Below are 23490 nucleotides of genomic sequence, written 5' to 3'. Positions count from 1 at the left end.
ACTCAGGACCCAAGACATCCTTACAAGGACTGCGTTATTTTGAGTTTTTGTGATTTACAAACATGTATCACCATGTCCCAGGGAAAAACTGAAGAAGATACGAATGCAAGTTAGTGACCCACACCAATCAGAGAGAGACACAACGTGGCGCTGGGTGAAAACTCCAGGCCACAGGCAGCAGCAGCAGCAGTGGCCCGGCCACTAACGGCCATGTGACTGAACTGCTCTGTGCTGTTTCCGCGTCTGTAAGACGGGATCAGATCATTGTATCTATCTTTGATCGCTTTGTTTTTAAGATTCATTCATTTATGTATTTGAAAGACACAGATTTAGAGAGAAGGAGAGAGGAGACTTGGGTTGAATTCCCACTCCACCACTGAGCAGCTGTGCGACAACAGAATGATGACTCAGCATCTCACAGCCTCAGGTCCTTAGGAAACGGGCATACTAACAGCACCTGCCCACCCTTCTAGGGTTGTTATGAACATGCAGTAAGTGACTGCTGAATGCTGTGGTTTGGATACGGTTTGAGTGTGCTCCCCACAGGTTCACGTGCTGGAAAGCCGGTGCTGCTGTGTGGGGAACCTCCAAGAGGTGGGGCCTGGCCAAAGGTAATTAAGTCAAAATGGCACTGCCCGAGGAAAGAACTAACACTGGCATCAGGTTGTAAAGCAAGTCCCGCTGTCATGGCGTTCTCCCTCTCTCTCTCCATCATTCACTCACACACTTTATGTCTCACCATGTGATCCTTCCCTCTGGCACACACTCTCACTATGATGTAGCCAGGAGGCCTGCACCAGAGTCGAGAAGATGCCACAGCACTTCTTTCCCCAGCCTCAGGTCTTTAGTTACCACAACAGAAAACAGACTAACGCACGTGTAAGACATACAGAGCCAGCTCTGCCACACGGCCAGTGCTCCTCCACGTGCCAGGCACCCTGCCAGGCACCCGTGAGGCAAGTGCAGATGGCACCGAGCAAAACAAAGAACTGTCCTCACGCCACATGTTCTGGGAGAATTCGGTTCACCCACAGATTAGAGTACAAAAGGGGAGAAATCAGAGACGGCATTAAGATTTTGGCTCAGGGTGCCAACATAAAAATGGAAGCGTGTACACTTGTTTATCTGAACATTGATCCAAATCAACATTTATTGCACGCCCATTACAAGACAAGCACCATGCTGGGAGCTGGGTACAGAAGAGTGTTGGACAACATAACACAGGCCCTGTCATCCTGAAACTTGTAGTACAACATCAGAAACAGACATCAGAGAAGTCAACAGACGGCCAGATCATGAGAGGTGGTGAGAAATCCCAATGCTGTGAAGGAATCCATGGGCAGGTGAGGAGGAACTAACAGTGGGGACTCATTTTATGCCTTCAAGAATGGGGAAGCTGGGAGGCGGACATCTCCTGCAGAAAAGGAGTTTTCTTTGCGACACATCGAAGTATCACACAGACACATAGCAGGGAGCAGCCAGGTATCCTGGCCTGTGGGGGAGCCACGTGGGCACCAGAAAGCAAGACTTCGTGAGCCTGGGTTACACATTCACTATAGGATATGGCCCGCAAGACAATGGAGCAGACTGCAGGAAAAGTCTCAGGTCCCGTGTCATGGAAAACGAGGAGAGAAGTAGGAAACCAAGGAGAGTGTCACACAGGTGAGGAATAAGGAAAAATGTAGGATTTGATTGAAATGAAGCCTCCGTATATGGAATCCTCCCCTTCTGAAGTGACAACATGAGGTTTTCTACAGCAAGGAGATGCACACTTGGGCTTAAACGATTCAGAAATTAGAAAGCCAGAGACATGTAATCACAAACTCTGTCAGGAGCATTTTGTTGAGAAAGGAATCTGTGTTCAAATGATGATCCTGGGGACCAATACCTGGTGTAAAATGACCAAAGCTCACCACAGCAGCAAACAGTCCCAAAGAGAAGCCTAATTTGCAAACTAAAGGTCATAGAATCGAGGGCTACCTCTTGTTCACATGTTAACATGAAAGGAAATAACTGGTTTCTTAGGTTTAGAAAAAGTTGCATGCATTATTTTATCAAAAAACCTGTAGGATTTGGATAATCTACCATTGTTCTCCAGTTTCTCCTCCAAGAGTCAACACAATAAATATATAAAGAAAGAAATATCCCTTAATATACGCAATTAGGGTTTAATCTCAAGTCTTTCAGTAAGAACCAGAAATATTTAACTTCTTCACAATTCCAAATAAGTGCTATTTAATAATTCCTTAAATAACTTACATTCCATGCAGCTGGAATAGATTTAGATTGAGAGGTTTTACTCAGAATCATTGTCTGGTTCGATCTGGAGGTGATAAATTTTCTCTGCGGGACACTGGGAAACAGACGTGAAAGCAGAGGAGCTCAGAACTGGAGCCAACAGCCCTCCTGAATCAGGTGGTTGCAAAAGCGTCTTCACAGCAATTTTTATTTTTTATTTTTTATAGACTTAGTGTGAGAGAGAGACAGAAGAAAGGTCTTCCTTCCGTTGGTTCACCCCCCAAATAGCTGCTACAGCCGGTGCGCTACACCGATCCGAAGCCAGGAGCCAGGTGATTCTTCCTGGTCTCCCATGTGGGTGCAGGGCCCAAGCACTTGGGCCATCCTCCACTGCCTTCCTGGGCCACAGCAGAGCTGGACTGGAAGAGGAGCAGACGGGACTAGAACCCGCCCATATGGGATGCCAGTAAGGCAAGCGGAGGATTAACCAACTGAACCATGGCGCCGCCGCCCCCCCCCATATTTATTTATATTTTTTAAGAAAGAGAGGGAGAGATAGAGACAGAGAGAGTGAGCTCCCAGTTTCTGGTTCATTCCTCAGATGGCCACAACACCCAGCCAAAGCCAGGAGCCAGGAGCTTCCTCCCAGTCACCCACATGGGTGACAGAGGTGGGCCCAAACACCTGGGCCATCTTCTGCTTTTCCCAGACCACCCACCATCAGGTTGCTCTTCTCATTTCCCAGCTCGGTGGTTTTGGGAAAAGTCTCAGTCTTCTCATGAACGTCTAGACCCAAAAGGTGTTTCAGTCGCTCTGGACCCCAAAGCTTCGATTTGGAGGAAAAGGGAGTGCTTCCACCTCCTCTTATGTTCGCAACAGACAAAGCCAGGCAGACTATCAGAGTCTCCCACGTGGGGACTAGGACCCAGCTACTGCAGCCATCATCTGTGCCTCCCAGGATGCATATCAGCAGGAAGCTGGATTGGAAGCAGTGGCAGGATTCGCACAAGGCACCCGATACAAAATGCCTGCATCCCAAGTACCAGCTTAACATGCTTTGCCACTACATCCACCCATCTGTGACAAATTTAAGACATGATCCCAAAATTCTTTGGCACTGCTCCCACCCACAGGTGAGGTCTGTATTCCTCCTCTTCACTAGATACTCTGTTCTTTGCCTGACCAATGGGAGCCCCTGGAAGTGATGCTCTGTCAGGTTCCAGGCTCCAGGCCTTAGGAAGCGGTCAGCTTCCACTTCCTGTCTCTTGGGACTCTTGATTTTGAAAATGAGCCACCATGCTGTGAGGAAACCTAAGTTTTCCAGTGGGAAGAAACCAAGAGCAGGCATCACCTTGCCAACCAGTGGCCGAGCCATCTTAGAAGCAGATGCTGAAGCTCCACGTGATGTTGCTTTGAACCAAGATGAGCTGTCTCCATGAACCCAGCCCCAAATGTAGATCCCTTAGCGAAATGAATGGCTATTGTTCTTTTAAAACATTAAGCTTTAAAGTCAGGGTAATTTGTTACAAAGCAAATACTCACTGGAAGACTACCTCCTAGGGTAATTAGGATAAAATAAATGAATAGGCAAACACTAAGAAGAGCATCGAAGAAAAGAATTATGCTCAATGTAGACCTGTCCATCCAATCCAACAAGGCAGCCACTAGCATCACGTAGCTTTTCAAACTTCAACCTAAGTCAATAGAAGTTAAATAAAGTTAAAAATTCAGTTCCCTCATTTGTATTCACATCTCAAGTGCTCAGCAGCTACCAAATTGGATGGGTCAAATAAAGAATATTTGCATAATTCCAGAAAGTACTATCTGATCATCCCAATATGGACTACAAGGAATAGCTAACAAGGAAAATACTGACTGAACAACCTACTGTGGTCATGTTAACAAATCAATGAAGGATAACTTTTAAGTTACAAAGTAAGTATTGGCAAATAATGCCTAATTATTTGCTAAGTAAGTAAATTTAGCTTTCCTTTAATTTGTACTGACAATTTTCTTAGAAACATTGTGTCCCTCTTTCTCATTCACCCCAGCTGAATAGTGACTGAATTACATACAAATTACCTGAGTCTAAATAACAAAGGTTATTTAATTAGTTTTATCCTTACACTTTGCTGTATTATCTTTGTCCCAGGGTGACAGGTACTTAAAAAGTAAAAATATGTGGAGCAGAGACTGTTAGCTAGTTGGGAGCAACAGATCCCTTTGTGAACCTGAAGGATGCTATGATTCTTGCTACAAAATTTTGCCTCTAATTTCTGCAAGCTCTTGGACCCCATTACGGCAAATGATTGGACAAGTCTGATGCCCAAGTTTTTGCTTGAGCAACATGGTGGACATTGGTGTCCTTCACTGAGATGGGAAATATCTGCAGAAAAGCAAGTTTGCTTGGTGTTATACACTGCTTTTATCAACACACACACACTCCTATATTGAATTCTCAATCCCCAGCACCTCAGAACCTAACTAGGAAACAGAACCTTTATAATACAATGGTATTGGGATTAAAAATGAGGTCATTAGAATGGACCAGAAGCCAGGTAACTGGTCTCCCTGTAAAAGGAGGAAATTTGGAGACAGACATGCACACGGGGAAAAGGCTATAGGAAGACAAACACAGATACCTGAGAGATGCTTCTACAGAACAAGGGATGTCAAGATTGCCAGAAAACCACAGAAGCCAGGACAGAGGTGTGGAGCGGATCCTCACAGCCCAGCTGACACGCTGATCTTGGACTTCCAGCCTGCAGAACTGAGACATGAATGTCTGTTGGCTAAGCTGCCCAGGCTGCAGTCTACCAGGAAGCCCCTGAAAGCTCCTACACTTGGTAGGGACAGGACTCCGTCAAGAGTTCAGTCTGGAACATGTAGAGTTAGAGGTATGCAAGGGGACATCTGTTAGCTTCCATGAGAAACCTGAAGAGAAGTCTTTCTTCTACCCTGGGACACAGAAGAAGGAGTTTCCAGAAAAAATACAAATGGTCAGCTGGTCAGGTGCTGTAAGAGAGCAAGGAAAATAGGAAAGAGATGAAAAATGATGCTCCTATTATGGTAAATAGTGTGGAGTTCTTCAAAAATCAAAAATAGGACTGCCACGTGATCCAGAAATTCCACTTCTGTGTATATACCCAAAGGAAACGCAGTATTCGCAATGCCCAAGATATGAGAACAACCTAAACATCCGTCAGCAGGGGAAAGGATAAAGAAATTATGGTGCACGCATACAATGGAATATTATTTGACTTGACAAAAGAAGGAAATCCTGCCATGTGTGGCACCATGACTGAACCTGGAGGGTATTACGCCAAGTGCAACAAGCCAGGCACAGAAGCGTAAATGCTGAACGATACTACTTAGGTGGGGTATCTAAAATGTTCAAACTCACAGCAATAGAGTCGAATAGGGGTTTTCAGGTCCTGGGGGGAAGAAGAAATGGACAGATGCTGTTCCCCAGGCATAAAGTTTCGGTTACACATGATGAATACATTCTAGAGATCTGAGTGTACTATATTGTGCACTTAACTTGTTCAGAGTTTGGACCTTGTTTTCAACATCTTTACCACTATAAAAAGAAAGAAACCACCTACAAGGAGACTTTGGAAAGAGTCTTGAGAAGAACTGAGAGAAATCAGGCCACACAGCAGTTCCTAAGACCACACAGGAAAACTTTAGCTTCTAATTTAGGAAAGAGCTTCGTATACTTTCCCCTTGTCAGAGCTTACTCCTTGTTTCTCCATAGCATCTTTTTTTTTTTTTTTTTTTTGACAGGCAGAGTGGACAGTGAGAGAGACAAAGAGAAAGGTCTTCCTTCCGTTGGTTCAACCCCCCATGGCCGCTGCGGCTGGCACCCTACGGCTGGCGCACCGCGCTGATCCAAAGCCAGGAGCCAGGTGCTTCTCCTGGTCTCCCATGTGGGTACAGGGCCCAAGCACTTGGGCCATCCTCCACTGCACTCCCGGGCCACAGCAGAGGGCTGGCCTGGAAGAGGAGCAACTGGAACAGAATCCGGTGCCCTGACCGGGACTAGAACCTGGGGTGCTGGCGCCACAGGTGGAGGATTTGCCTAGTGAGCCGTGGCACCAGCCTCTCCATAGCATCTTAAAGTAAAGAGTCTTGCTGGTGCCACGGCTCACTAGGCTAATCCTCCGCCTTGCGGTGCCAGGTTCTAGTCCCGGTCGGGGCGCCGGATTCTGTCCCAGTTGCCCCTCTTCCAGGCCAGCTCTCTGCTGTGGCCAGGGAGTGCAGTGGAGGATGGCCCAAGTGCTTGGGCCCTGCACCCCATGGAAGACCATGATAAGCACCTGGCTCCTGCCATCGGATCAGTGCGGTGCGCTGGCCGCAGCGCGCCGGCCGCAGCGCGCCGGCCGCGGCGGCCATTGGAGGGTGAACCAACGGCAAAGGAAGACCTTTCTCTCTCTCTCTCTCACTGTCCACTCTGCCTGTCAAAAAAATAAACAATAAAATAAAATAAATTTTAAAAAAGTAAAGAGTCTTTAAAAATCTGAAAAATACAATTAAAAAATAAAATAGGAGGGAAAAACAATCCATAAGCTATCTCTGTGGCCCTCAATGAAGCAGTTTTGCACTGCACTGGAAGACAAGACAGAAACCAGATTCCCTGGGATAAGGAAAGACCTGGAGCTCTGGGTAGTCTTTCTAGGAGTTCCATATGAACAAGCAGAGGGAGAGAAGTAGTTCACCCTCAAGGTCAAGGGAAGAAATTTTTGTTTGGAGTTTTTTTTTTAAGTGAATGATACTAATGTGATTGTCTTATTCCATTTGCTGTTGCTATAAGAGAATACCTAAGACTGGGTAATTTCTCAAGAATACAGGTCTATTTTAGCTCATGGTTCCAGAGGCTGGGAAACCCAAGACCAGGTGGCTGCATCTGGCGAGGCCTTGTGCTATACTAGCTCACTGGGGAGAGCGGAAGAGCAAGCGGCCAAGCAAGAAAGCAAGCAAGCCCGCGGGCCAGCCATGACTGACAGCAACACTCTGCAGTGCTGACCAAGCCAGGCCTGTGAGAACTCACTCATGCGGGGAAAGGCATTCGCCCATTCATGAGGGCTCCCCTGCCATGACCCTGACTCCTCCCACTGGGCCTTTTCCTCCCCATGCTGCTGCACAGAGGATGAGATCCCCAACAAAAGAATTTGGGGGGACATCCCCTAAATCCAGCAGTGTTGATCTGTACGTAGAAGGCATGGAGCAGAAGGGAGAGACTGAGAGTGCGTGACTTTGAAGAGATGACCTCCATGAAGGAGACAAATGCAGGAATAGGAAGAGACATCGCTTCCTGAGGCCATCCTGGAAGGTGAGTGGAAGGAAGCTGAGGGAACAGGTGCAAATTGTCTCTATTGTCTTTTTATGGATTTACTTATTCATTTTCATATTATATTATTAATCATTTTCATTTTATTTTATTCAACAGACTCAGAGATCTACTCTCTGCTACTTCATGCTCCAAATGCCAGCAATGACTAGGGTTTGGGCCAGACTGAAGCCAGAAGCCAAGAATTCAGTCCAGGTATACCAAGTGGGGGGCAGGGACCCAAATAGCTGAACTACCACTTGCTGCCTCCCAAGGTATTCAGTGGTAGGAAGCTGGAATCAGAAATGGCTGGGATTCAAACCAAGGCACCTGGATCCAGGATGCAGCATCTTGAGCGCTAGACCTAGTGCCCACCACCTCCATCATCTTTTACCATAAGAAACAAAGGCATCTGTTAAGGACTAGCAGGCTTGAGCAGAAGAGGGGTCCTGGGTAGAAGGCTGGCTCGGCAGAGAGACTGAAGGAATAGGGGAGCACAATGGCACATAGGACACAGCAGAGATGTGTACCCCCAAATCTCCAACTGTACTAACCCAGAGGTACCATGCAGGCTGGAAAGAACAGCAGAATAACCCACTGGCAATCGGGATCAGCGTGGAAAGGAGGCCGAGCTGGAGTAAAGAAGGGAACAGGTTAAGATGGTTCCAGAATGACAGACGCGTGACTCACAGGCATTTATGGCACCACAATCACGTAGCACATAGAAGCCACCATGAAGCAGAGCACGGAATCTTCACTCTAAACCCGGGAAACAGCTACCGGAACCACCCCCATGTTACAGATCGGGAACGGAGGAACAGAAAGATTAGGTAAGGTCCTCAGGGTCACTTGGCCACTAAGGGCCAGTCTGGAATCCAATCCAGGCAGTCTGGGTCTTGTCTGCTTGTCTACAGCTTCCTGTTAGCCCAAGAATCTGTCTCATTTCAAACAGGGCTTGTAAGAGGGCGCCCTGCAGCTGCCAGCGCCTGCTTAAGGGGCATTTTAATTATCTTTCTCTCAACACTATGTCATCCCTCAGCCACTTTGCTGTGAAAATGGTGAATGCTAGCCAGCCCTCATACTTCACAACTCGGTTTAGAGTAAAGTCTCCCCACACTTCAAAACCATGGATTCTACTGCCAGAAATAGGTTATGCTTTCTAAATGCACCCTTCCCAGCTCCAAAGCAGTTTATGGGATGGACCAGTACAAAATTCTCCTATTTGTCCATGATTCCACATCTCTCTCCCAAGCCTCAAATCACAGTTCACCTTAAACAGGTCATAACCAGGGCTGCCCACAGCCTGTCTGCTGCACCCAGCAAGAGCCACTCAAACAGGCAGCTCTTGGCTCTGACCAGTAACACCTGACTCCTTTCCCCAGCACAACAAATTTAAAATCCATCAAAGGCCAGCATTTTTTCAAACTTCTTAGGGTTTTTCCTGGACCCTGCCAGGTTGGGTTAGTTTGCTGCATTCTCTGCATGAAGAGACTGCCAAAGAAGACATGAGACCAAAAAGATCAAAGATAGCAGGGAACCAAGGAAGAGGCTTGAGCAATGTCTGGAGTCCACCTAAGAAGCCAAAGCAATTTTCTATTCTAGCTGGTTTCCAAAGGATGCTTCTTGTATTCCCAACTGACCCCACTGGTCAGAGGAGCTGGGACAGAATGGCGTGGAAACGGCATTCCTCAAACCCACTGGGCGAGGCTTGAGGGCTGCCCAAATAATGAGGAAGATGATGGCACGAATCAGAAACTCCAGATAAGGAGTTGTTTCATGGCAACACAGGCACAGAGCCTTCTGATGGCCCTGACAGCAATCCTGCTCCCTCTTACCAGGAAGCGGTGTGTTTTCCTGGAAGCAAGGTTTTCCCAGCAGTCACCCGAGAGACTCTTGACAGCTAAGGGACTTGGCTGGTGAGTGGACAGCCCACCCGATGCTAAGCTGGAAAATGGATTTTAAATACACATACACACACACCTATATTTCTAGCTGACATTTAAATCACAGCATCCACACATGCTCTGGTTTGGGTCTTGTGTCCTGATTACGATGGCTGGACATTCACTCTTCTAAAGGGATTTAGCCAGCTGCATCACACAGCCTGTGACATTGAGCAAGTCACTTCACCTCTCCGGGCCTCAGCTGCAGCTCACGGGCAGAGCCCACATCCTCCACAGTCCTCAAGATTCCACCACTGGCTGACATCCTGGGGCCCCGTCCGTGACTCACTCCAAGTAGATGCCACTGGAGAGAGAAACACAAGCCCATCCTCTGGGTTCACAGGCCAAACCCAAAAAGCTCTGGAAACCAAGCTTTTTTCTGTGATTCTCTTCACAGCCAAAACAAACCTGACCAAATCCATTTACTGGCAAAGCCCATGCTGACCTGATGGGAGGCTATCAACATCTCTATTCCACTTAGTCTGCTGCCTAAACATGGACGGATCCGATTAGAGCCCCTCAGCAAGGAGTCGCACGATTCAGTGTTCACACTATGGGCACCAAGGGTTTCCGATCAGCATATTACTAGGAGCCTGGTACTCAGGAGTACTCATCCAGGGTGCAAAGCTGGTAAGTGGTCACACAATTAGACCACCCACTAGTACTAATTAGATCGCTCAATAGAGCTAGGACCTGCTAGCTGGTGCTGAACCACCTCCTCCCTCAAGTTGTTTGAACACAGCTTAGGGGGCGGTGCCGTGGCTCACTTGGCTAATCCTCCACCTGCGGCGCCAGCATCCCAAATGGGTGCCAGGTTCTAGTCCTGGTTGCTCCTCTTCCAGTCCAGCTCTCTGCTGTGGCCCGGGAAGGCAGTGGAGGATGGCCCAAGTGCTTGGGCGCCTGCACCCACATGAGAGACCAGGAGGAGGCACCTGGCTCCTGGCTTCGGATCGGCGCAGCGCCGGCTGTAGCGGCCATTTCGGGGAAGAACCAACGGAAGGAAAACCTTTCTCTCTGTCTCTTTTTCTGACTGTCTAACTCTGTCAAATAAATTAAAAAAAAAAAAAAAAAAAAAGGCCAGCGCCGCGGCTCACTAGGCTAATCCTCCGCCTTGCGGCGCCGGCACACCGGGTTCTAGTCCCGGTCGGGACACCGATCCTGTCCCGGTTGCCCCTCTTCCAGGCCAGCTCTCTGCTGTGGCCAGGGAGTGCAGTGGAGGATGGCCCAAGTGCTTGGGCCCTGCACCCCATGGGAGACCAGGAGAAGCACCTGGCTCCTGCCATCGGATCAGTGCGGTGCGCCGGCCGCAGCGCGCTACCACGGCGGCCATTGGAGGGTGAACCAACGGCAAAAGGAAGACCTTTCTCTCTTTCTCTCTCTCACTGTCCACTCTGCCTGTCAAAAATAAAAAAAAAAAAAAAAAGCTTAAATCCATTGCCTATGCTAATCAAAGGAGAGAAAGCAAAGCAAATTCTACATAATGAAATCATCCCCCAAATGATTTCTATTTGCCTACAGTGATAACTAAAGTCACAAAGCCCCTACAACCATCCCCAGAGTACCAGCCATGGAGACACAGCACTGGCTGAAACTCAAGTTTAAATTCTATGGAGAGGTGGCCAGTGCTGTGGCATAGTACGTACCAGCATCCCATATGGGCACCAGTTCCAGCCCTGGCTGCTAATTTTCCAATCTTTCTTCCTGCTAATGGCCGGGGAATGCTGTGGAAGATGCACTCACGTGGGAGACCTGGAAGAAGCTCCTGGCTCCCAGCTTCTGATCATCCCAGCTCCAGCAACTGCAGTCATTTGGGGAGTGAACCAGCAGATGGAAGACCTCTCTTCTCTGTCTCTCTCTCTTTGTCTGTAACTCTGCCTCTCAAAATAAATAAATAAATCTTTTTTTTTTTTTTTGACAGGCAGAGTGGACAGTGAGAGAGAGACAGAGAGAAAGGTCTTCCTTTTGCCGTTGGTTCACCCTCCAATGGCCGCCGCGGTAGGCGCGCTGCAGCCGGCACACCGCGCTGATCCGAAGCCAGGAGCCAGGTGCTTCTCCTGGTCTCCCATGGGGTGCAGGGCCCAAGCACTTGGGCCATCCTCCACTGCACTCCCTGGCCACAGCAGAGAGCTGGCCTGGAAGAGGGGCAACCGGGACAGGATCGGTGCCCCGACCGGGACTAGAACCCGGTGTGCCGGCGCCACAAGGCGGAGGATTAGCCTAGTGAGCTGCGGCGCCGGCCAAATAACTCTTTTTTTAAAAAAAATGCTGTGGAGAGAACCAATGGGTTTATATGGGAATTGGAGAATAATAAAAGCCAGAACATAAATGTGCTAAACCTTTCAGGGAAACCTGAGGCAGTGGCCAGCATCTAATCAGCTCCCAGATAAACGACTGCTGGGGCTGACCCCACCCACCCCTGCAGACAGCTGTGGGTGACATGTGGTGGTGGCTGGCACTGAGTCCACCCTCCCATGACCCTTCCCCCGCTGGGTACTGCTCCCTTCATTTTGTCACAGGGCCTGAAAAGCAGCCATGATGCAGGTGCACCCAGGCCTGACTCTGAGCAGCAAAGCTGCGCTAGGAACGGAGGGAAGCTGGGGCAGCCTCCTGGGTAAGACCCACAGAGGTCAGCAGTGCCAAGCCTGCCACGAGCCCCTGACCTGCAGACGCATCTGGCTACGGGCTCCTAGAAACATTACCATCAGTCATGATGACAATCATTTTTAATGGGAAAATGCACTGCAATTTCCAAACCAATTACACATAAGCAATCTTTGGAACACAACCAGCCCTTCAGCAGAGGCTCCTTGTAGAAGTACTAGAGGCGCCGAGAAGGATTTTATATCGGGTCCCAAGACGAAACTGAATTTGGCCAGACAAAAAGGGAACAAACGTTCTTATCAGGCAGGAGATGGGGAGATAAAGCCCAGTCACTCCTCAACTGCCAGGACAAAAGACTGAACCTAGAGGGACATCAACGGAAAAAAACCTAAAAAACTCACCCTAATATTTGCCATTCCAGTCTCAGTTTAAACTAAAGAGGAAAAACTCACTTTGCAGAGTGAGATAAAGTCCCGGGCATCCTCTGTTCTGTCTCGGGTTTACCATTTGAAGTTGCTTCTTAAGGCCAAAGAGCTCCCTGACCAAACTCAACTCCCCAAGGAGCACCAAGGCCTGAGCACAGACGAGGCTTCAGCTCTCCAAGACCGTCCTTGGGAGGGGACCGACTTCAGGATCCCTGGTCTACAGAAGCGAAGGACCTTGGCTTCTGAACTCTTACTGAATCTTGCATATTCCAACAAAGGTTTGCATTCAGAAGAAAAAAGGAGGCTCATGGGACAGGGCCTCACCCCAGGCTAGAGCAAGGTCAGCTCTATTATTTGCTTTGGGACACAGGCTAGGAAGCCACTAACCACACATGGAGGGCAGAGAGGGCTGAGGCGTCCAGCACACATCACTGGAGTCCTTGGACAGAGTGCAGGGGAGGGCAAGGCCCAGGGGGCTGCAGGGACTCGGGGAGCCCTCACTGAATCTCTCCTCCTCTCCTCCCACTCTCCCACCCCAGCATCTCCCCTCCCCTGGCCCTCTTTCTTTAGCTATTTTCAAGGTTGTCAGCTTGGGAAGTTTCCAAAGTCTTGAGCTACTGATAGCCTTGTCTGCCTCCTGCACAGGTGCTGGATGGCTGGAGAGCAGACGTGGAAAGAGACACTAAAGCCCTCCTGTACCTTTTCACCTTGCAAGTTATGTCCATTCAGGAAAGAAATGGAGTTCCTAAAGGTCATTTGTCCAAAGTGACCTTAAAGCAACACAACTTGCAAAATCTAATATTTGCTTCAGATTCTTTCCAAAAGGTAATGTGTTATTAAGACCGGATTGCTACTTTAAAGTCATTAACAGCAGCATTTACCAAGTGCTGGCAGTGCCAGGGTCTCTTCCATGTGCAATCTCATCTCGTTCCCACAACCCCTGTAATGAAGGTTCTTGCATCCCTCTCACGTGTAGATGAGGAAATGAAGCATACAGGGACCCAGGAGGAAGCCCCAGCATATGGTAGGACAGGATTCAACCCAGACAATAGACCTTAGGGCCCTCACTCTCATTAACAGCATATGCAAACGTGGAGGTGGCCTCCAGTTTCATGCAGTGTCACGTGCCTTTAGGGAAACAGGTTTGATAAACCATCACCAATCGACCCTAGGACTGAGCTACAGTTCAGTTCACATACAGCCACCCCAATACACTTGCCTGCTAAAAAGCTGTCTCTCTCCAAAATAACTCTTATATATGGTTAATGCTAAAATTGGCGTGCACTTCCTTGAGTGTAAAAATCATCTTCAGGAAAAGTTGCTCACGTCAGCTACAGTGAGATGAAATTTATACTGACTACATACTTTTTTAATCTTGGAAGCATAATATTTCCCAATATTAATTTTAATTGCAAAAATGAAGACTACTATAAAGTATGACACTATTTCATCCCTTCAGCACCACTATGAAGGTAAAATAAATGAAGACCTTTTTTCATCTGTTGAAAAGCATCTCATTCACTTATACCAAGGCACCTCAAAAAGTTGGTGGAAAACAGAATTAAAAGGTAAGTTAATTTGGTGCAAAAATATTTTGAAATCCATGCATAGTTTTTCCATTACCTGTTTTCCACAAAGCTTCTAAGGACTTTTTACATGTGTTCACATTGTTACTCACCAACAGCTATACTTAGAAGTTAGTCAATGTTTACCACAAACAGAATTTGTACAGCGATGTTAGTTACACGGCATCTAAAATTCTTTCAAAAAGAAAAAGTATAGGGAACAGAGGAAAGAAATTTTCCATCATACACATTAGCTGGAGAAACGCAATACAAAATATAAAAGTTCTCAAATGACAAGGATGCTTCTCAGTGCACTGGCACATGGGTTATTCCATTTGCAATCCCTAGTCAAGAGGAATTAGCCAGGATGGTTGATGATCTGCTCATTTTGGTAAATAGATCAGTGGCCCAAAACAACATTTCTGAAGCAGAGAAATGAGCCAGGCAAGTCTCACTCCACTAACATCTTCCTGACCTGTGTCATTGAAACAGCACACCACTCAGACACACCAAGGTCAAAGTCAGGAAGCACACACCTGCAGAAAAGCCACAAGGGCATGGTGTCCTCTTGTGGACCTGTGATCCCTGTGGCAGCTCCCGGAATGCAGGGAGAACCCCTTAACCACTGTGACACTGAACCTGTGGACACAGACTCTCTCCTTCCAGAAGGGCTCCGAGGTCTCCAATGGAGGGCCTGTGTCCACTGTTACTGGGGGAGCAGTGTTATTAAGGTTCTATTAGGTAGGACAGATGTCTTATGTACTCAAATCCTCTTTGCCAAATACCAACAGTTTTCAAAAACATAAATAAATAGGTTTTTCCGGAGCTGATACACCCACAGCCTCCCATACTTGCGGAAAGATGTAACTACACCAGCATGCTCCTGGGCTCGGCAAACCCAACAGAAGGTCCCAGCGTGCAAAGACGAAATAGCAAGCTACAAATAGCAGCACATTCCTAAACCCAGCTTTGGGAATTGGCCCTCAACTCGATTTTCAAGGGATTCCAGCTCACTGCAAACTGCCAAGTCCCTAAGGGGACACTAAATCTGCACTTACGAAACCTCACCGAAGGCCACTGTCCACTTCCCACAGGGCTGAGGTTCCTCATTGTAAATGGGCATTCCTCCTGAGAGGCCAGGCACAGGCCATTAAACTATGGGAGGAAGCCTGGGTCACAAGTGCCTGAACAAAACCATCAGACGGGAAGAGGAGGACAGTCCCAGATGGCCTGTTTCCGGCAGAAACAGCAAGAGCAGGGCGGTGGTGTTCCCTAAGGAATCAGAATCCCTTGGAGCTCAGACAGGGAGCTGGAGCACAGAACCAAGCCTCGGGAGCACCATCACCGATTTCTGGGTCTGACCCGCCCTGCCAGGGTTGGGAGGCCAGCCAAGATATTTCCACAGGGCAGACCACCACACAAACTACAAGGCGTGGAGCTGAGCTGGCTGGAGCTGAGCAATGGCTTCAAGAAGGAACACGGGCCCAGCACATGACAGCAGGCACAGAGAGGCGACTCTGGCTGATCCCCCATGGTGAACTGGCGGCCTGCGATTTCCATATCCAGGGACTCCTGGCTGTCTATTTTATCACCAACTGCAAACAGGAACCTCTACCCAGGGCTTATGTATGCACCTGGCATTTTATTGGCATTATCTCTTTTCCAATCACTACTATGACGGGTGTTATCATTAACCCCATGGAAGAAATGGAGACAATAAGGAACAAAGTACGATCAAAGTCACCCATCTGGAAAATGGACAGGCCAGGATTTGAACTGAGGTCTGCTGCAGGCAGGGATCAAACTGAACCACGCTACTCCTGAAGGAGCAAGGGAGCAAAGCAGAAGCCAGCTGTTTCCATGGTGACGCTGCATTCAATCTACCGGCTAGCTGTGAGATGTCGAGCAAGCTGGTTAACTTCTCTGTGCCGCAGTCTCTACACCTAGAAATGAAAAGCATAATGGAATGCTCTCGGAGCATCACGTGACTCACTCAGATTCACCCCAGTGCCTGCAGAGAGCAAGCACTCAGCAAATGCTAGCTAGTACAGCTGTGGTTGTTATCACAGTGATAATGACAACTACTACCAGTAACAGTAAACAGTTGCTAACTTCACAAAGCTTACAGCTCCGCTGAGGACTGCACCATGGAACACAGAAGGAAAGGACAGTGCACCCGGGAGCCAGTCTGGAGGAAGGAATCGATGCGAAACGCAGGGTGCACAGAATGCAAACCCTGGAGCTCAGGGAGCAGCAGCCATGAGGGACCTGCCCAGGCAGACCACAGTCAGTCCTGGCTGTCAGGGCTCCAAGTCTCCACGCGCCAGCCCGGCCGGCACTTCTCTTCCTTCCAGGAACAGGAAGTGGACAATGATTAAACAGAAAACTACAAAAGTCCTGGACAGAGGGTTTTCCAATTAGTCACAGGTTTAGCCAGGCAGAGTTCCTGCAAGCCAGGCACGTGGCCTGCTTCTGAGAATTTGGGAACTGGGAAATGAAGGTGAGTAATCGTGGCACCCCAAGGTTGTGTCCGGCTAAAGTCTCCTGATGTGAAGTCCTCAGCATTACGGTTAGAGAAAGAGCAGCGTGAAAGAGGGGCTGGGAGAGAAAATAAAGATCCTATCAGAAAAGACAAGCAAGGTTACAGTAAAATGGAAGTAACTGGGGAAATGTGGACACAAAGAAGCTGATTTTAAGGGAACAAGATGAATATGAAGGTCACTAGCATGAAACCCAAATAACAACTCCAAAAACTAGTAGCAACTGTTTAGACACGCAGGAAAAAAACACTGCTAATGTTAGACGCACTCCCATGCACACCCTATGAAGTTACTGTTCCAAGCACCTTACAGAAATTAGCTCATTTAATCCTTACAATAGCCATAAGAGATAGTACTACTATTTTCAACCATATTTCACACATGCAAAACCTACAGCACAGAGAAGTCAAGCAACCAACATCAGCTCACAGAGCTAGCAAGTAGCAAAGGTGAGATTTTAATTCAGACAGCCTGGCTCCAGAGTCCCATATCCTGTGCTCTACTGCCTCTGAAATATGCAAGCCGGCAGTTTCTACATCCAGCAAAAATCCATGGAAGAGGGTTATCCACCTCTATTCTAAGATTGACTGAATAATTTTTATGTATTTGAAAGGCAGAGTTACAGAGGGAGGAGGAGAAATAGACAGAGAAATATTCCATCCGCTGATTCACTCTCCAAATGACCGCAATGGCCAGAGCTGGACAAGGCTGAAGCCAGGAGCCAGGAACTTTTTCCAGGTCTCCACGAGGACACAGGGGCCCAGTCCTTGGGTCATCTTCCACTGTTTTCCCAGGCACATTAGCAGGCAGCTGGAACAGAAATAGAGCAGCCGGGTTTTGAACTGGTGCCCCTATGGAATGCCAGCATCACAGGCGGAGGCTTAACCTGCTATGCCACAACGCCAGCCCCTCCATCTCTATTCCAGATGCCACTATGGGATTCAGGTAGCTAACAGCTGTGAGTAGAAAAGCTACAGATAATCATGACTCATCTAACCCAATAAGAAATCTAAGATGACAAGAACGACTTTTCCTAGTGTGTCCGAAATGGTGGCAATTGTTAAGGGAAAATGTTAATTGAAAAAAAAAAATACAAAGTGCTCTTTGGAGTCAATATGATTCCTGCTTTTCTAAGGGAAGAAAAGATGCCAATGTTTACAGTAGCTGTGTCCCAGGGGTGAGTTTTTTTATTTCCTTTTTACTGTTTCTTTTAATCTTAGTATTTTCCAGATTTGTTCCTTTTTCATATTTTTCTTAGTTTATTTATATACAGTGCAATCACAAAATCTCTAAAAAATAGAGGAGGATGGGCTATGTGTTAAAAAAGAAGAAGACAGAAGACAGGGCTGGCATTGTGGCACAGCAGGTTAAGCTACCACTTGTGACACCAGCATCCAATACGGAGCCCTGATTCGGGTCCCAGCTGCTCTGCTTCCTATCCAGCTCCCTACTAATGTACTTGGAAGACAGCCAATTATGGGCCAAGTACTTGGGGCCCTGCCACCCATGTAGGAGACTCAGATGGAATTCCTGGTTCCTGGCTTTGGCCCGGCCCAGTCCCAACTGTGGTAGTCATTTGGGGAGTGAAATCAATCAATATCTCTCTCTCTCTCTCTCTCTCCCTCTTTCTCTCTCTCTCCCCCTCTCTCTGTCAGTCTGCCTTTCAAATTAATTAAGAATTTAATTTTTAAAAACCATTTGTTAGCCAATACCTCCCAAATGTAGTCAATATTCATCTTTGGATGGTGAAACTTTGGAGTACTTCTTTCTCTTTTCTGTACTTCTCAAATATCTTCATGACAATCAGTATTTTTATTTTTTAACTACAGATAATGAAGTCATAAAGGAGCTCTCCTTACTTGAACCATAGGAAATTGCCAGTGTAGGTCAAAAATGGTTGAATACTGGTAACTCCACGAAGTTCAACCTAATGATGATATTAGAGACTGCCTGCGGCTACCATCCATGATACTAACATAGACATTCCCATTGGCCAGAGACAATGCTATGGAATCTTTGCACAGGAAACAAGGGTCAAAGAAAACCACAGAGTGGTACAACTTCCATTTTATTACACCATAAAATACAGTGTAAATAAATAAACAGTAAGGCCCAGGCCTGATCATTTTTTACCTTTCCCATTAATTTCTTTTTTAACTCCTTCGAGCCTTTAACTAAATGGTAAACCACTAAACAGTAAACCAAAAAAGATTAAACCAAATTTACAATATTTTAAGATTATGAATTGGCTCTTCCCAATCAGAAAGACTTGATTTTCTTTTTTATGCTTCCCATACCCAGTATCCAGCCCCACTGGGGTGTCCTACCAATTCCAACATGACCCTACATGGGGTCAGTGCAGACCCCCACTGCAGACATCAGCCACAAATGGGGTCCCCGGGCTAACCCTTCTGCTTGGTTTACTACAAACTGGGGGTTTCCTAGGACCCTAATTCCAACAGTTTCTACAGTGACCCACAGAAGTGGGGAAAGCATTGTACTTACATTTTTACTGTGGCGGCTACAACTCAGGAACAGCCAAACGGAAGCAGGGCAGGGCACGGCCGAGGAGGGGCTGACAGCCTTCTCCAGATGCCTCCCTCCCAGCACATTCACAGGTTCACAACCCGAAGTTCCCTCAGCCTCCAGGTGCCACTGTCCTGTGAGGTCCATTACACAGGAAAGGCTGATCCAGTCCCTGGCTGCTGGTGACTGGGCCTAACCTGCAGCCCCTCCCTTCCCCAGAGCAGGGGAGGGGCTGCGAGTCCCACCCTCTAATCCTGAGTTCCTTTCCTCTGGCAGCCAACCCCTATTCCCAAGCCTTCAAGGGGCCACCAAGAGCCACCTCATCTCAGGGATAGTCTAAGGGGCTCATTATTGATGAATAACAAAAGATGTTCCCATCACTTGAATTCTGGGCCAGAAATCAGAGATGGAGACTAAACACACATACACACACACGCACACACACACACGCATACCACACTGGCTCAAAGTCCAGAGTCATTAGTATACTGAGATGCAGCACTGAACATGGAAGAGCGGAGGGACTCTCCTAAAGTCTTCCCCTTCCCCGTCACACTCCCACTCAGGCACTAAGACACAAGGAGTCTGCTATCCAGGTTAACTACTATCTCCAAATACGTGGGCACCGCATGTCTACCTTTCAAATTGGTTTTTCCCCTCCCCTCTAATCTATTCCATCACCATGTAAGGAGCCGAGGGGCTGAGCAAACAGACTCCCCAGAAATGACAGAGCTGGAGCCTACAGCACGCAGGGATTCACACACCACGCCAGTGCGGATCTGCACGCCGTACTGAAAGGCACTGCCCGGACACTGACAGCTGTGCAGACCCGGAAAGAGAAGAAAGCATGTGGACGTGGCCAAGAGTAGGGCCCAAGAATGAAAATGCTCAGTCGTCTTCTAAAAATAAATGTTGAGCCAGGGATTAGGAATGCAGCAGGCAAGGTGATCTGCACCATTCCAGAGGAGTTACTCAACTGAAGACGCCAGCAGCAGGCACACTTCGGTTTGCGACCTTCCAGTTACTCAGCTGAACACACTTCCCGCTTCCACAGCAACAAGACGGTCCATACACTGCACTTAGTTCACCCTACTCACTTCCCAGCGCACCTGAAACTTTCAAAGTGTGCTTCTATCGACGTAATCTACATGTTGCACTGAACCTACTGTACTCCATGGGCTATGCCTGGGTCACTTACAAAGGTGTGTCCACCCCCGGCCTGCACTGCCTTTCCCTGCTCACCTCCGGGCCTTTGCACAGGCTGCTGCTTGGGCTAAGCACTCCTTGCCCTACACTCTCTGCAAGGCCCGCTGAAAGTGCCCCGCTTTAGGCTACAAAGCCTTTGCCACCCCTCACCTCAGAAAGTCTCCCCTCTGTGATCCCACACGGCGCTTCGCCCATAGTTCTGTGATTGTCTGGAAGCCATTTGTGCCATCCCCTAACACTCTGTTTTAGTAGCTTATCTCACCCTCCTCAGTCAAAGGCTGTGGAAGACAGACAGCACAAGTCTTGCTCATTTCACAAACCCACACAGCACTGGCAGGACTACAGAAGAGGAAAACCTCCTTTTTAAATTAACTGCACACAACTGCTTCTACCAGTTGTATCTACAGAGTCCATTAAAAGACATTGACTTAGCAACAAGGCACGTGAAATACGCTGCACCCTCAACACGCAGCCTGCTGGCTCTATCACGCAATTTTAAGCGAGCTTCAAGGCCTCCCTTTCCCGTCTGGCGGCTGTTTTCTGTTTCACCTTGCACAGAGCAAGAGGAGGATGGAAAACACACAGGAAGCAGTAAAAGCACTTGGGCCACGGCAGCACACAGCACAGACCTGCAAGGGGAAATGCAGGGGTGCCTGCTCCAAAGCCATCTGCCGCTTCGCCAATTCCAGGAAGTTCCAGCTGCCGTTCTGCAAAATGTGGCTAATTCACACGATTGTGTTGGAGACTTCCAGCTACGAAGAGCGGGTAGGGCACTGGAAAATCCGAGCTCCTGAGTTCACGTGAGACCCAAAGCCCAGAGAATTCTTCAAACATCCACCCCGTAGAGGAATCTCAGAAAACCACACCATGTTTGTGTATATGCATGGGGGAGGAAGCCTTGGCATGTTACCAGTATGCAAAGGAATTTTCTGCTTGTTTGTTTTTAACCTTACCCATCATGTGACATGTTAGGTATTGGTTCTTTAGAGAGCCTCAGCCATTTGGCAAAATGTATCTCATCAGCTAAGAAGGGTAATGGCCTCATTGTCTAATTTGTGTCTTTTCAGGAAACTGAAACCAATTTTTCTTTAATATCTCCTTCGTGCCAAAATATTATTAAAATCATTTCTGAATCTAATGCCATGTATACTGAATTACTTCCTTGTAAAGAAGTCCTAAGCTAATTCATCATTTTTAGCTAAAAACAAAATGTCCACTAAATTTACAATATGCTTGGTTTTCTCTTTAAGTAGATGGACCCACAATGAAAACAAATTAAAAATAAAATTTCCTTCTATCAGCGACAGCTTCATGATGATGCCAAGAGCACTCGAGAACAAGGACACCCATGTAGCTTTGCTTTCCCCTCCTCGTCTTGGCCAATCCTCTGGCTCTGTGGCCTCAACCTACCGCTCACAGCCATTGGAAGAATTAAATCTGACCAATCCATCAAATATCCGAGCACTGCTCATTGCTCAATGCCTCAAGCAACTCCAGTTAGAGAAAACACAACAACACAGGACACAGTTCATGTACCTGAGAGGTCCACAGCATGGAACAGAATGGATACAACAGGTATTCGTGGGTGCATGGACATGGATATTCTCAGAGACACCTAGGAAAGGTTTCCTGAAGTGTTACCCTTGGTCTCGCCTTGCGGGATGGGAAGATGACAGAATATGGACAGCTCAAGAAGCAGGGGAGGGAAAACCACGTTAAAAGGGTCACAACACATCTACTTCTTCCAGTTCTTATCTGCCCCCTCTCCTGCTCACATCTGCTACCTGGCCAGCATCACCTGGAAATGTGACAGCCAAGTCAATTCTCCAGCCCTGTCACAGAGCTACTGACCCAGCCACCCTGGGCTGGGCTCCGCGACCTGAGCTTCAGCCAGCCTCTACTAGGACTCCCGTGCACTCGAGTTTGGGAACCAAGGCTGCAGATTTGCTCGTCCTTACCTCCTCACCTCCGCTTGGGTGACCACTAGCTCTGTATGTGGCCACCTCCCTCAGTTGCGCAGGTGCAAGTTTAAATTCCTTTCCTCCAGAAGGCTTGCCCAACCAGCGCCGGTTTCTCACCTTTCCACCCATGTCCCACCCCCAGCCCCAGGTCAGGCACTGTGCCTCTGGGCCACACTTTCCTCTGGAGGGTATTGACACTTAATTAGTTTGCTTGTTTAATTAAGTGTCTTCCCTGATAAACCTGCTAGTTCCATAAAGGCACAGACATGTTTTTCTGTTCACCTCACTTTCTCCCCAGGACCCTGCCCATGGTAAGCACTCTGTTACAATCTGCTCAATGAATAACTATATCAGAGAATTAACCCATTGCTGCGGGTTCAATGTGTCCCCCCGAAAGTTCACGTGTTTTGAAGTTAATCCCAAATTCATAGGTTGACGGTATTTAGGGGAGGGCCTTTGGGAGATGATTAGGATTAGGTGAGATCATGAGGGGGGACATGGGAGGCTTTACAGAAGAGGAAGAGAGAGCTGAGCTAGCAGCTTGCTGTCTCGCCAGGGGACGTCCTCCACAGGGCTACGCCGCACCAAGCAGGCTCTCACCTGACACTGGTGCCACGGCTCAGACCACCCTCCCACCCAAACGTCTCTATTTATGAACTGCCAGGTGATAGCTACAGAAAATGGGTACTTGTGACACCAATGGTTTTGAATGCTATGATAAAATCTGGAAGTATGGCATGTTCAGCATACAATCGCTAGATGCGTTTCAAGTACTGGCTGTAGAAACACAACCACATTTAGTTTGTCTTTGAGGAGCTTCATGAATGGGTGCTTTAAAAAGAAAACCTTTGCACCGAAAATGTCCACTAACACTTCACACTACCTCCACCGGATGAGGCGCTATACCCACCTACCCGTGATCATTCTTTGAACCTCTGTGACCACGTCTCTGTCTTTGGAGCAATGACGCCCTGGGAGGCTGGCTGACGAAACAGCCTCTCCTCCATTCAGGGAAGGGGCAGGGGAGACTCACGGCTCAGGTTTGTGGGTAAATATTAGGAAGAGCAACTCTTCACTGTATTATGAACACAAAGTCTAGGGCCACAAGGCAGAACACCTCTGGATTCTACGCTGACTTCGCTCCGCCACTCGTATA

General features: G+C 47.9%; 1 protein-coding gene across 1 annotated transcript in view; it reads right to left on the bottom strand.

Annotated features, from left to right (window-relative positions):
- RELL1 (RELT like 1) overlaps positions 1–23490 on the bottom strand; it is a 60072-nt gene that overhangs the window by 28917 nt on the left and 7665 nt on the right. The window lies entirely within an intron of this gene.

This window comes from Lepus europaeus, chromosome 16, assembly GCF_033115175.1.
Source record: "Lepus europaeus isolate LE1 chromosome 16, mLepTim1.pri, whole genome shotgun sequence".
Classification (NCBI taxonomy): Eukaryota; Metazoa; Chordata; class Mammalia; order Lagomorpha; family Leporidae; genus Lepus; species Lepus europaeus.
This window is presented reverse-complemented; position numbering and strand designations above follow the sequence as displayed.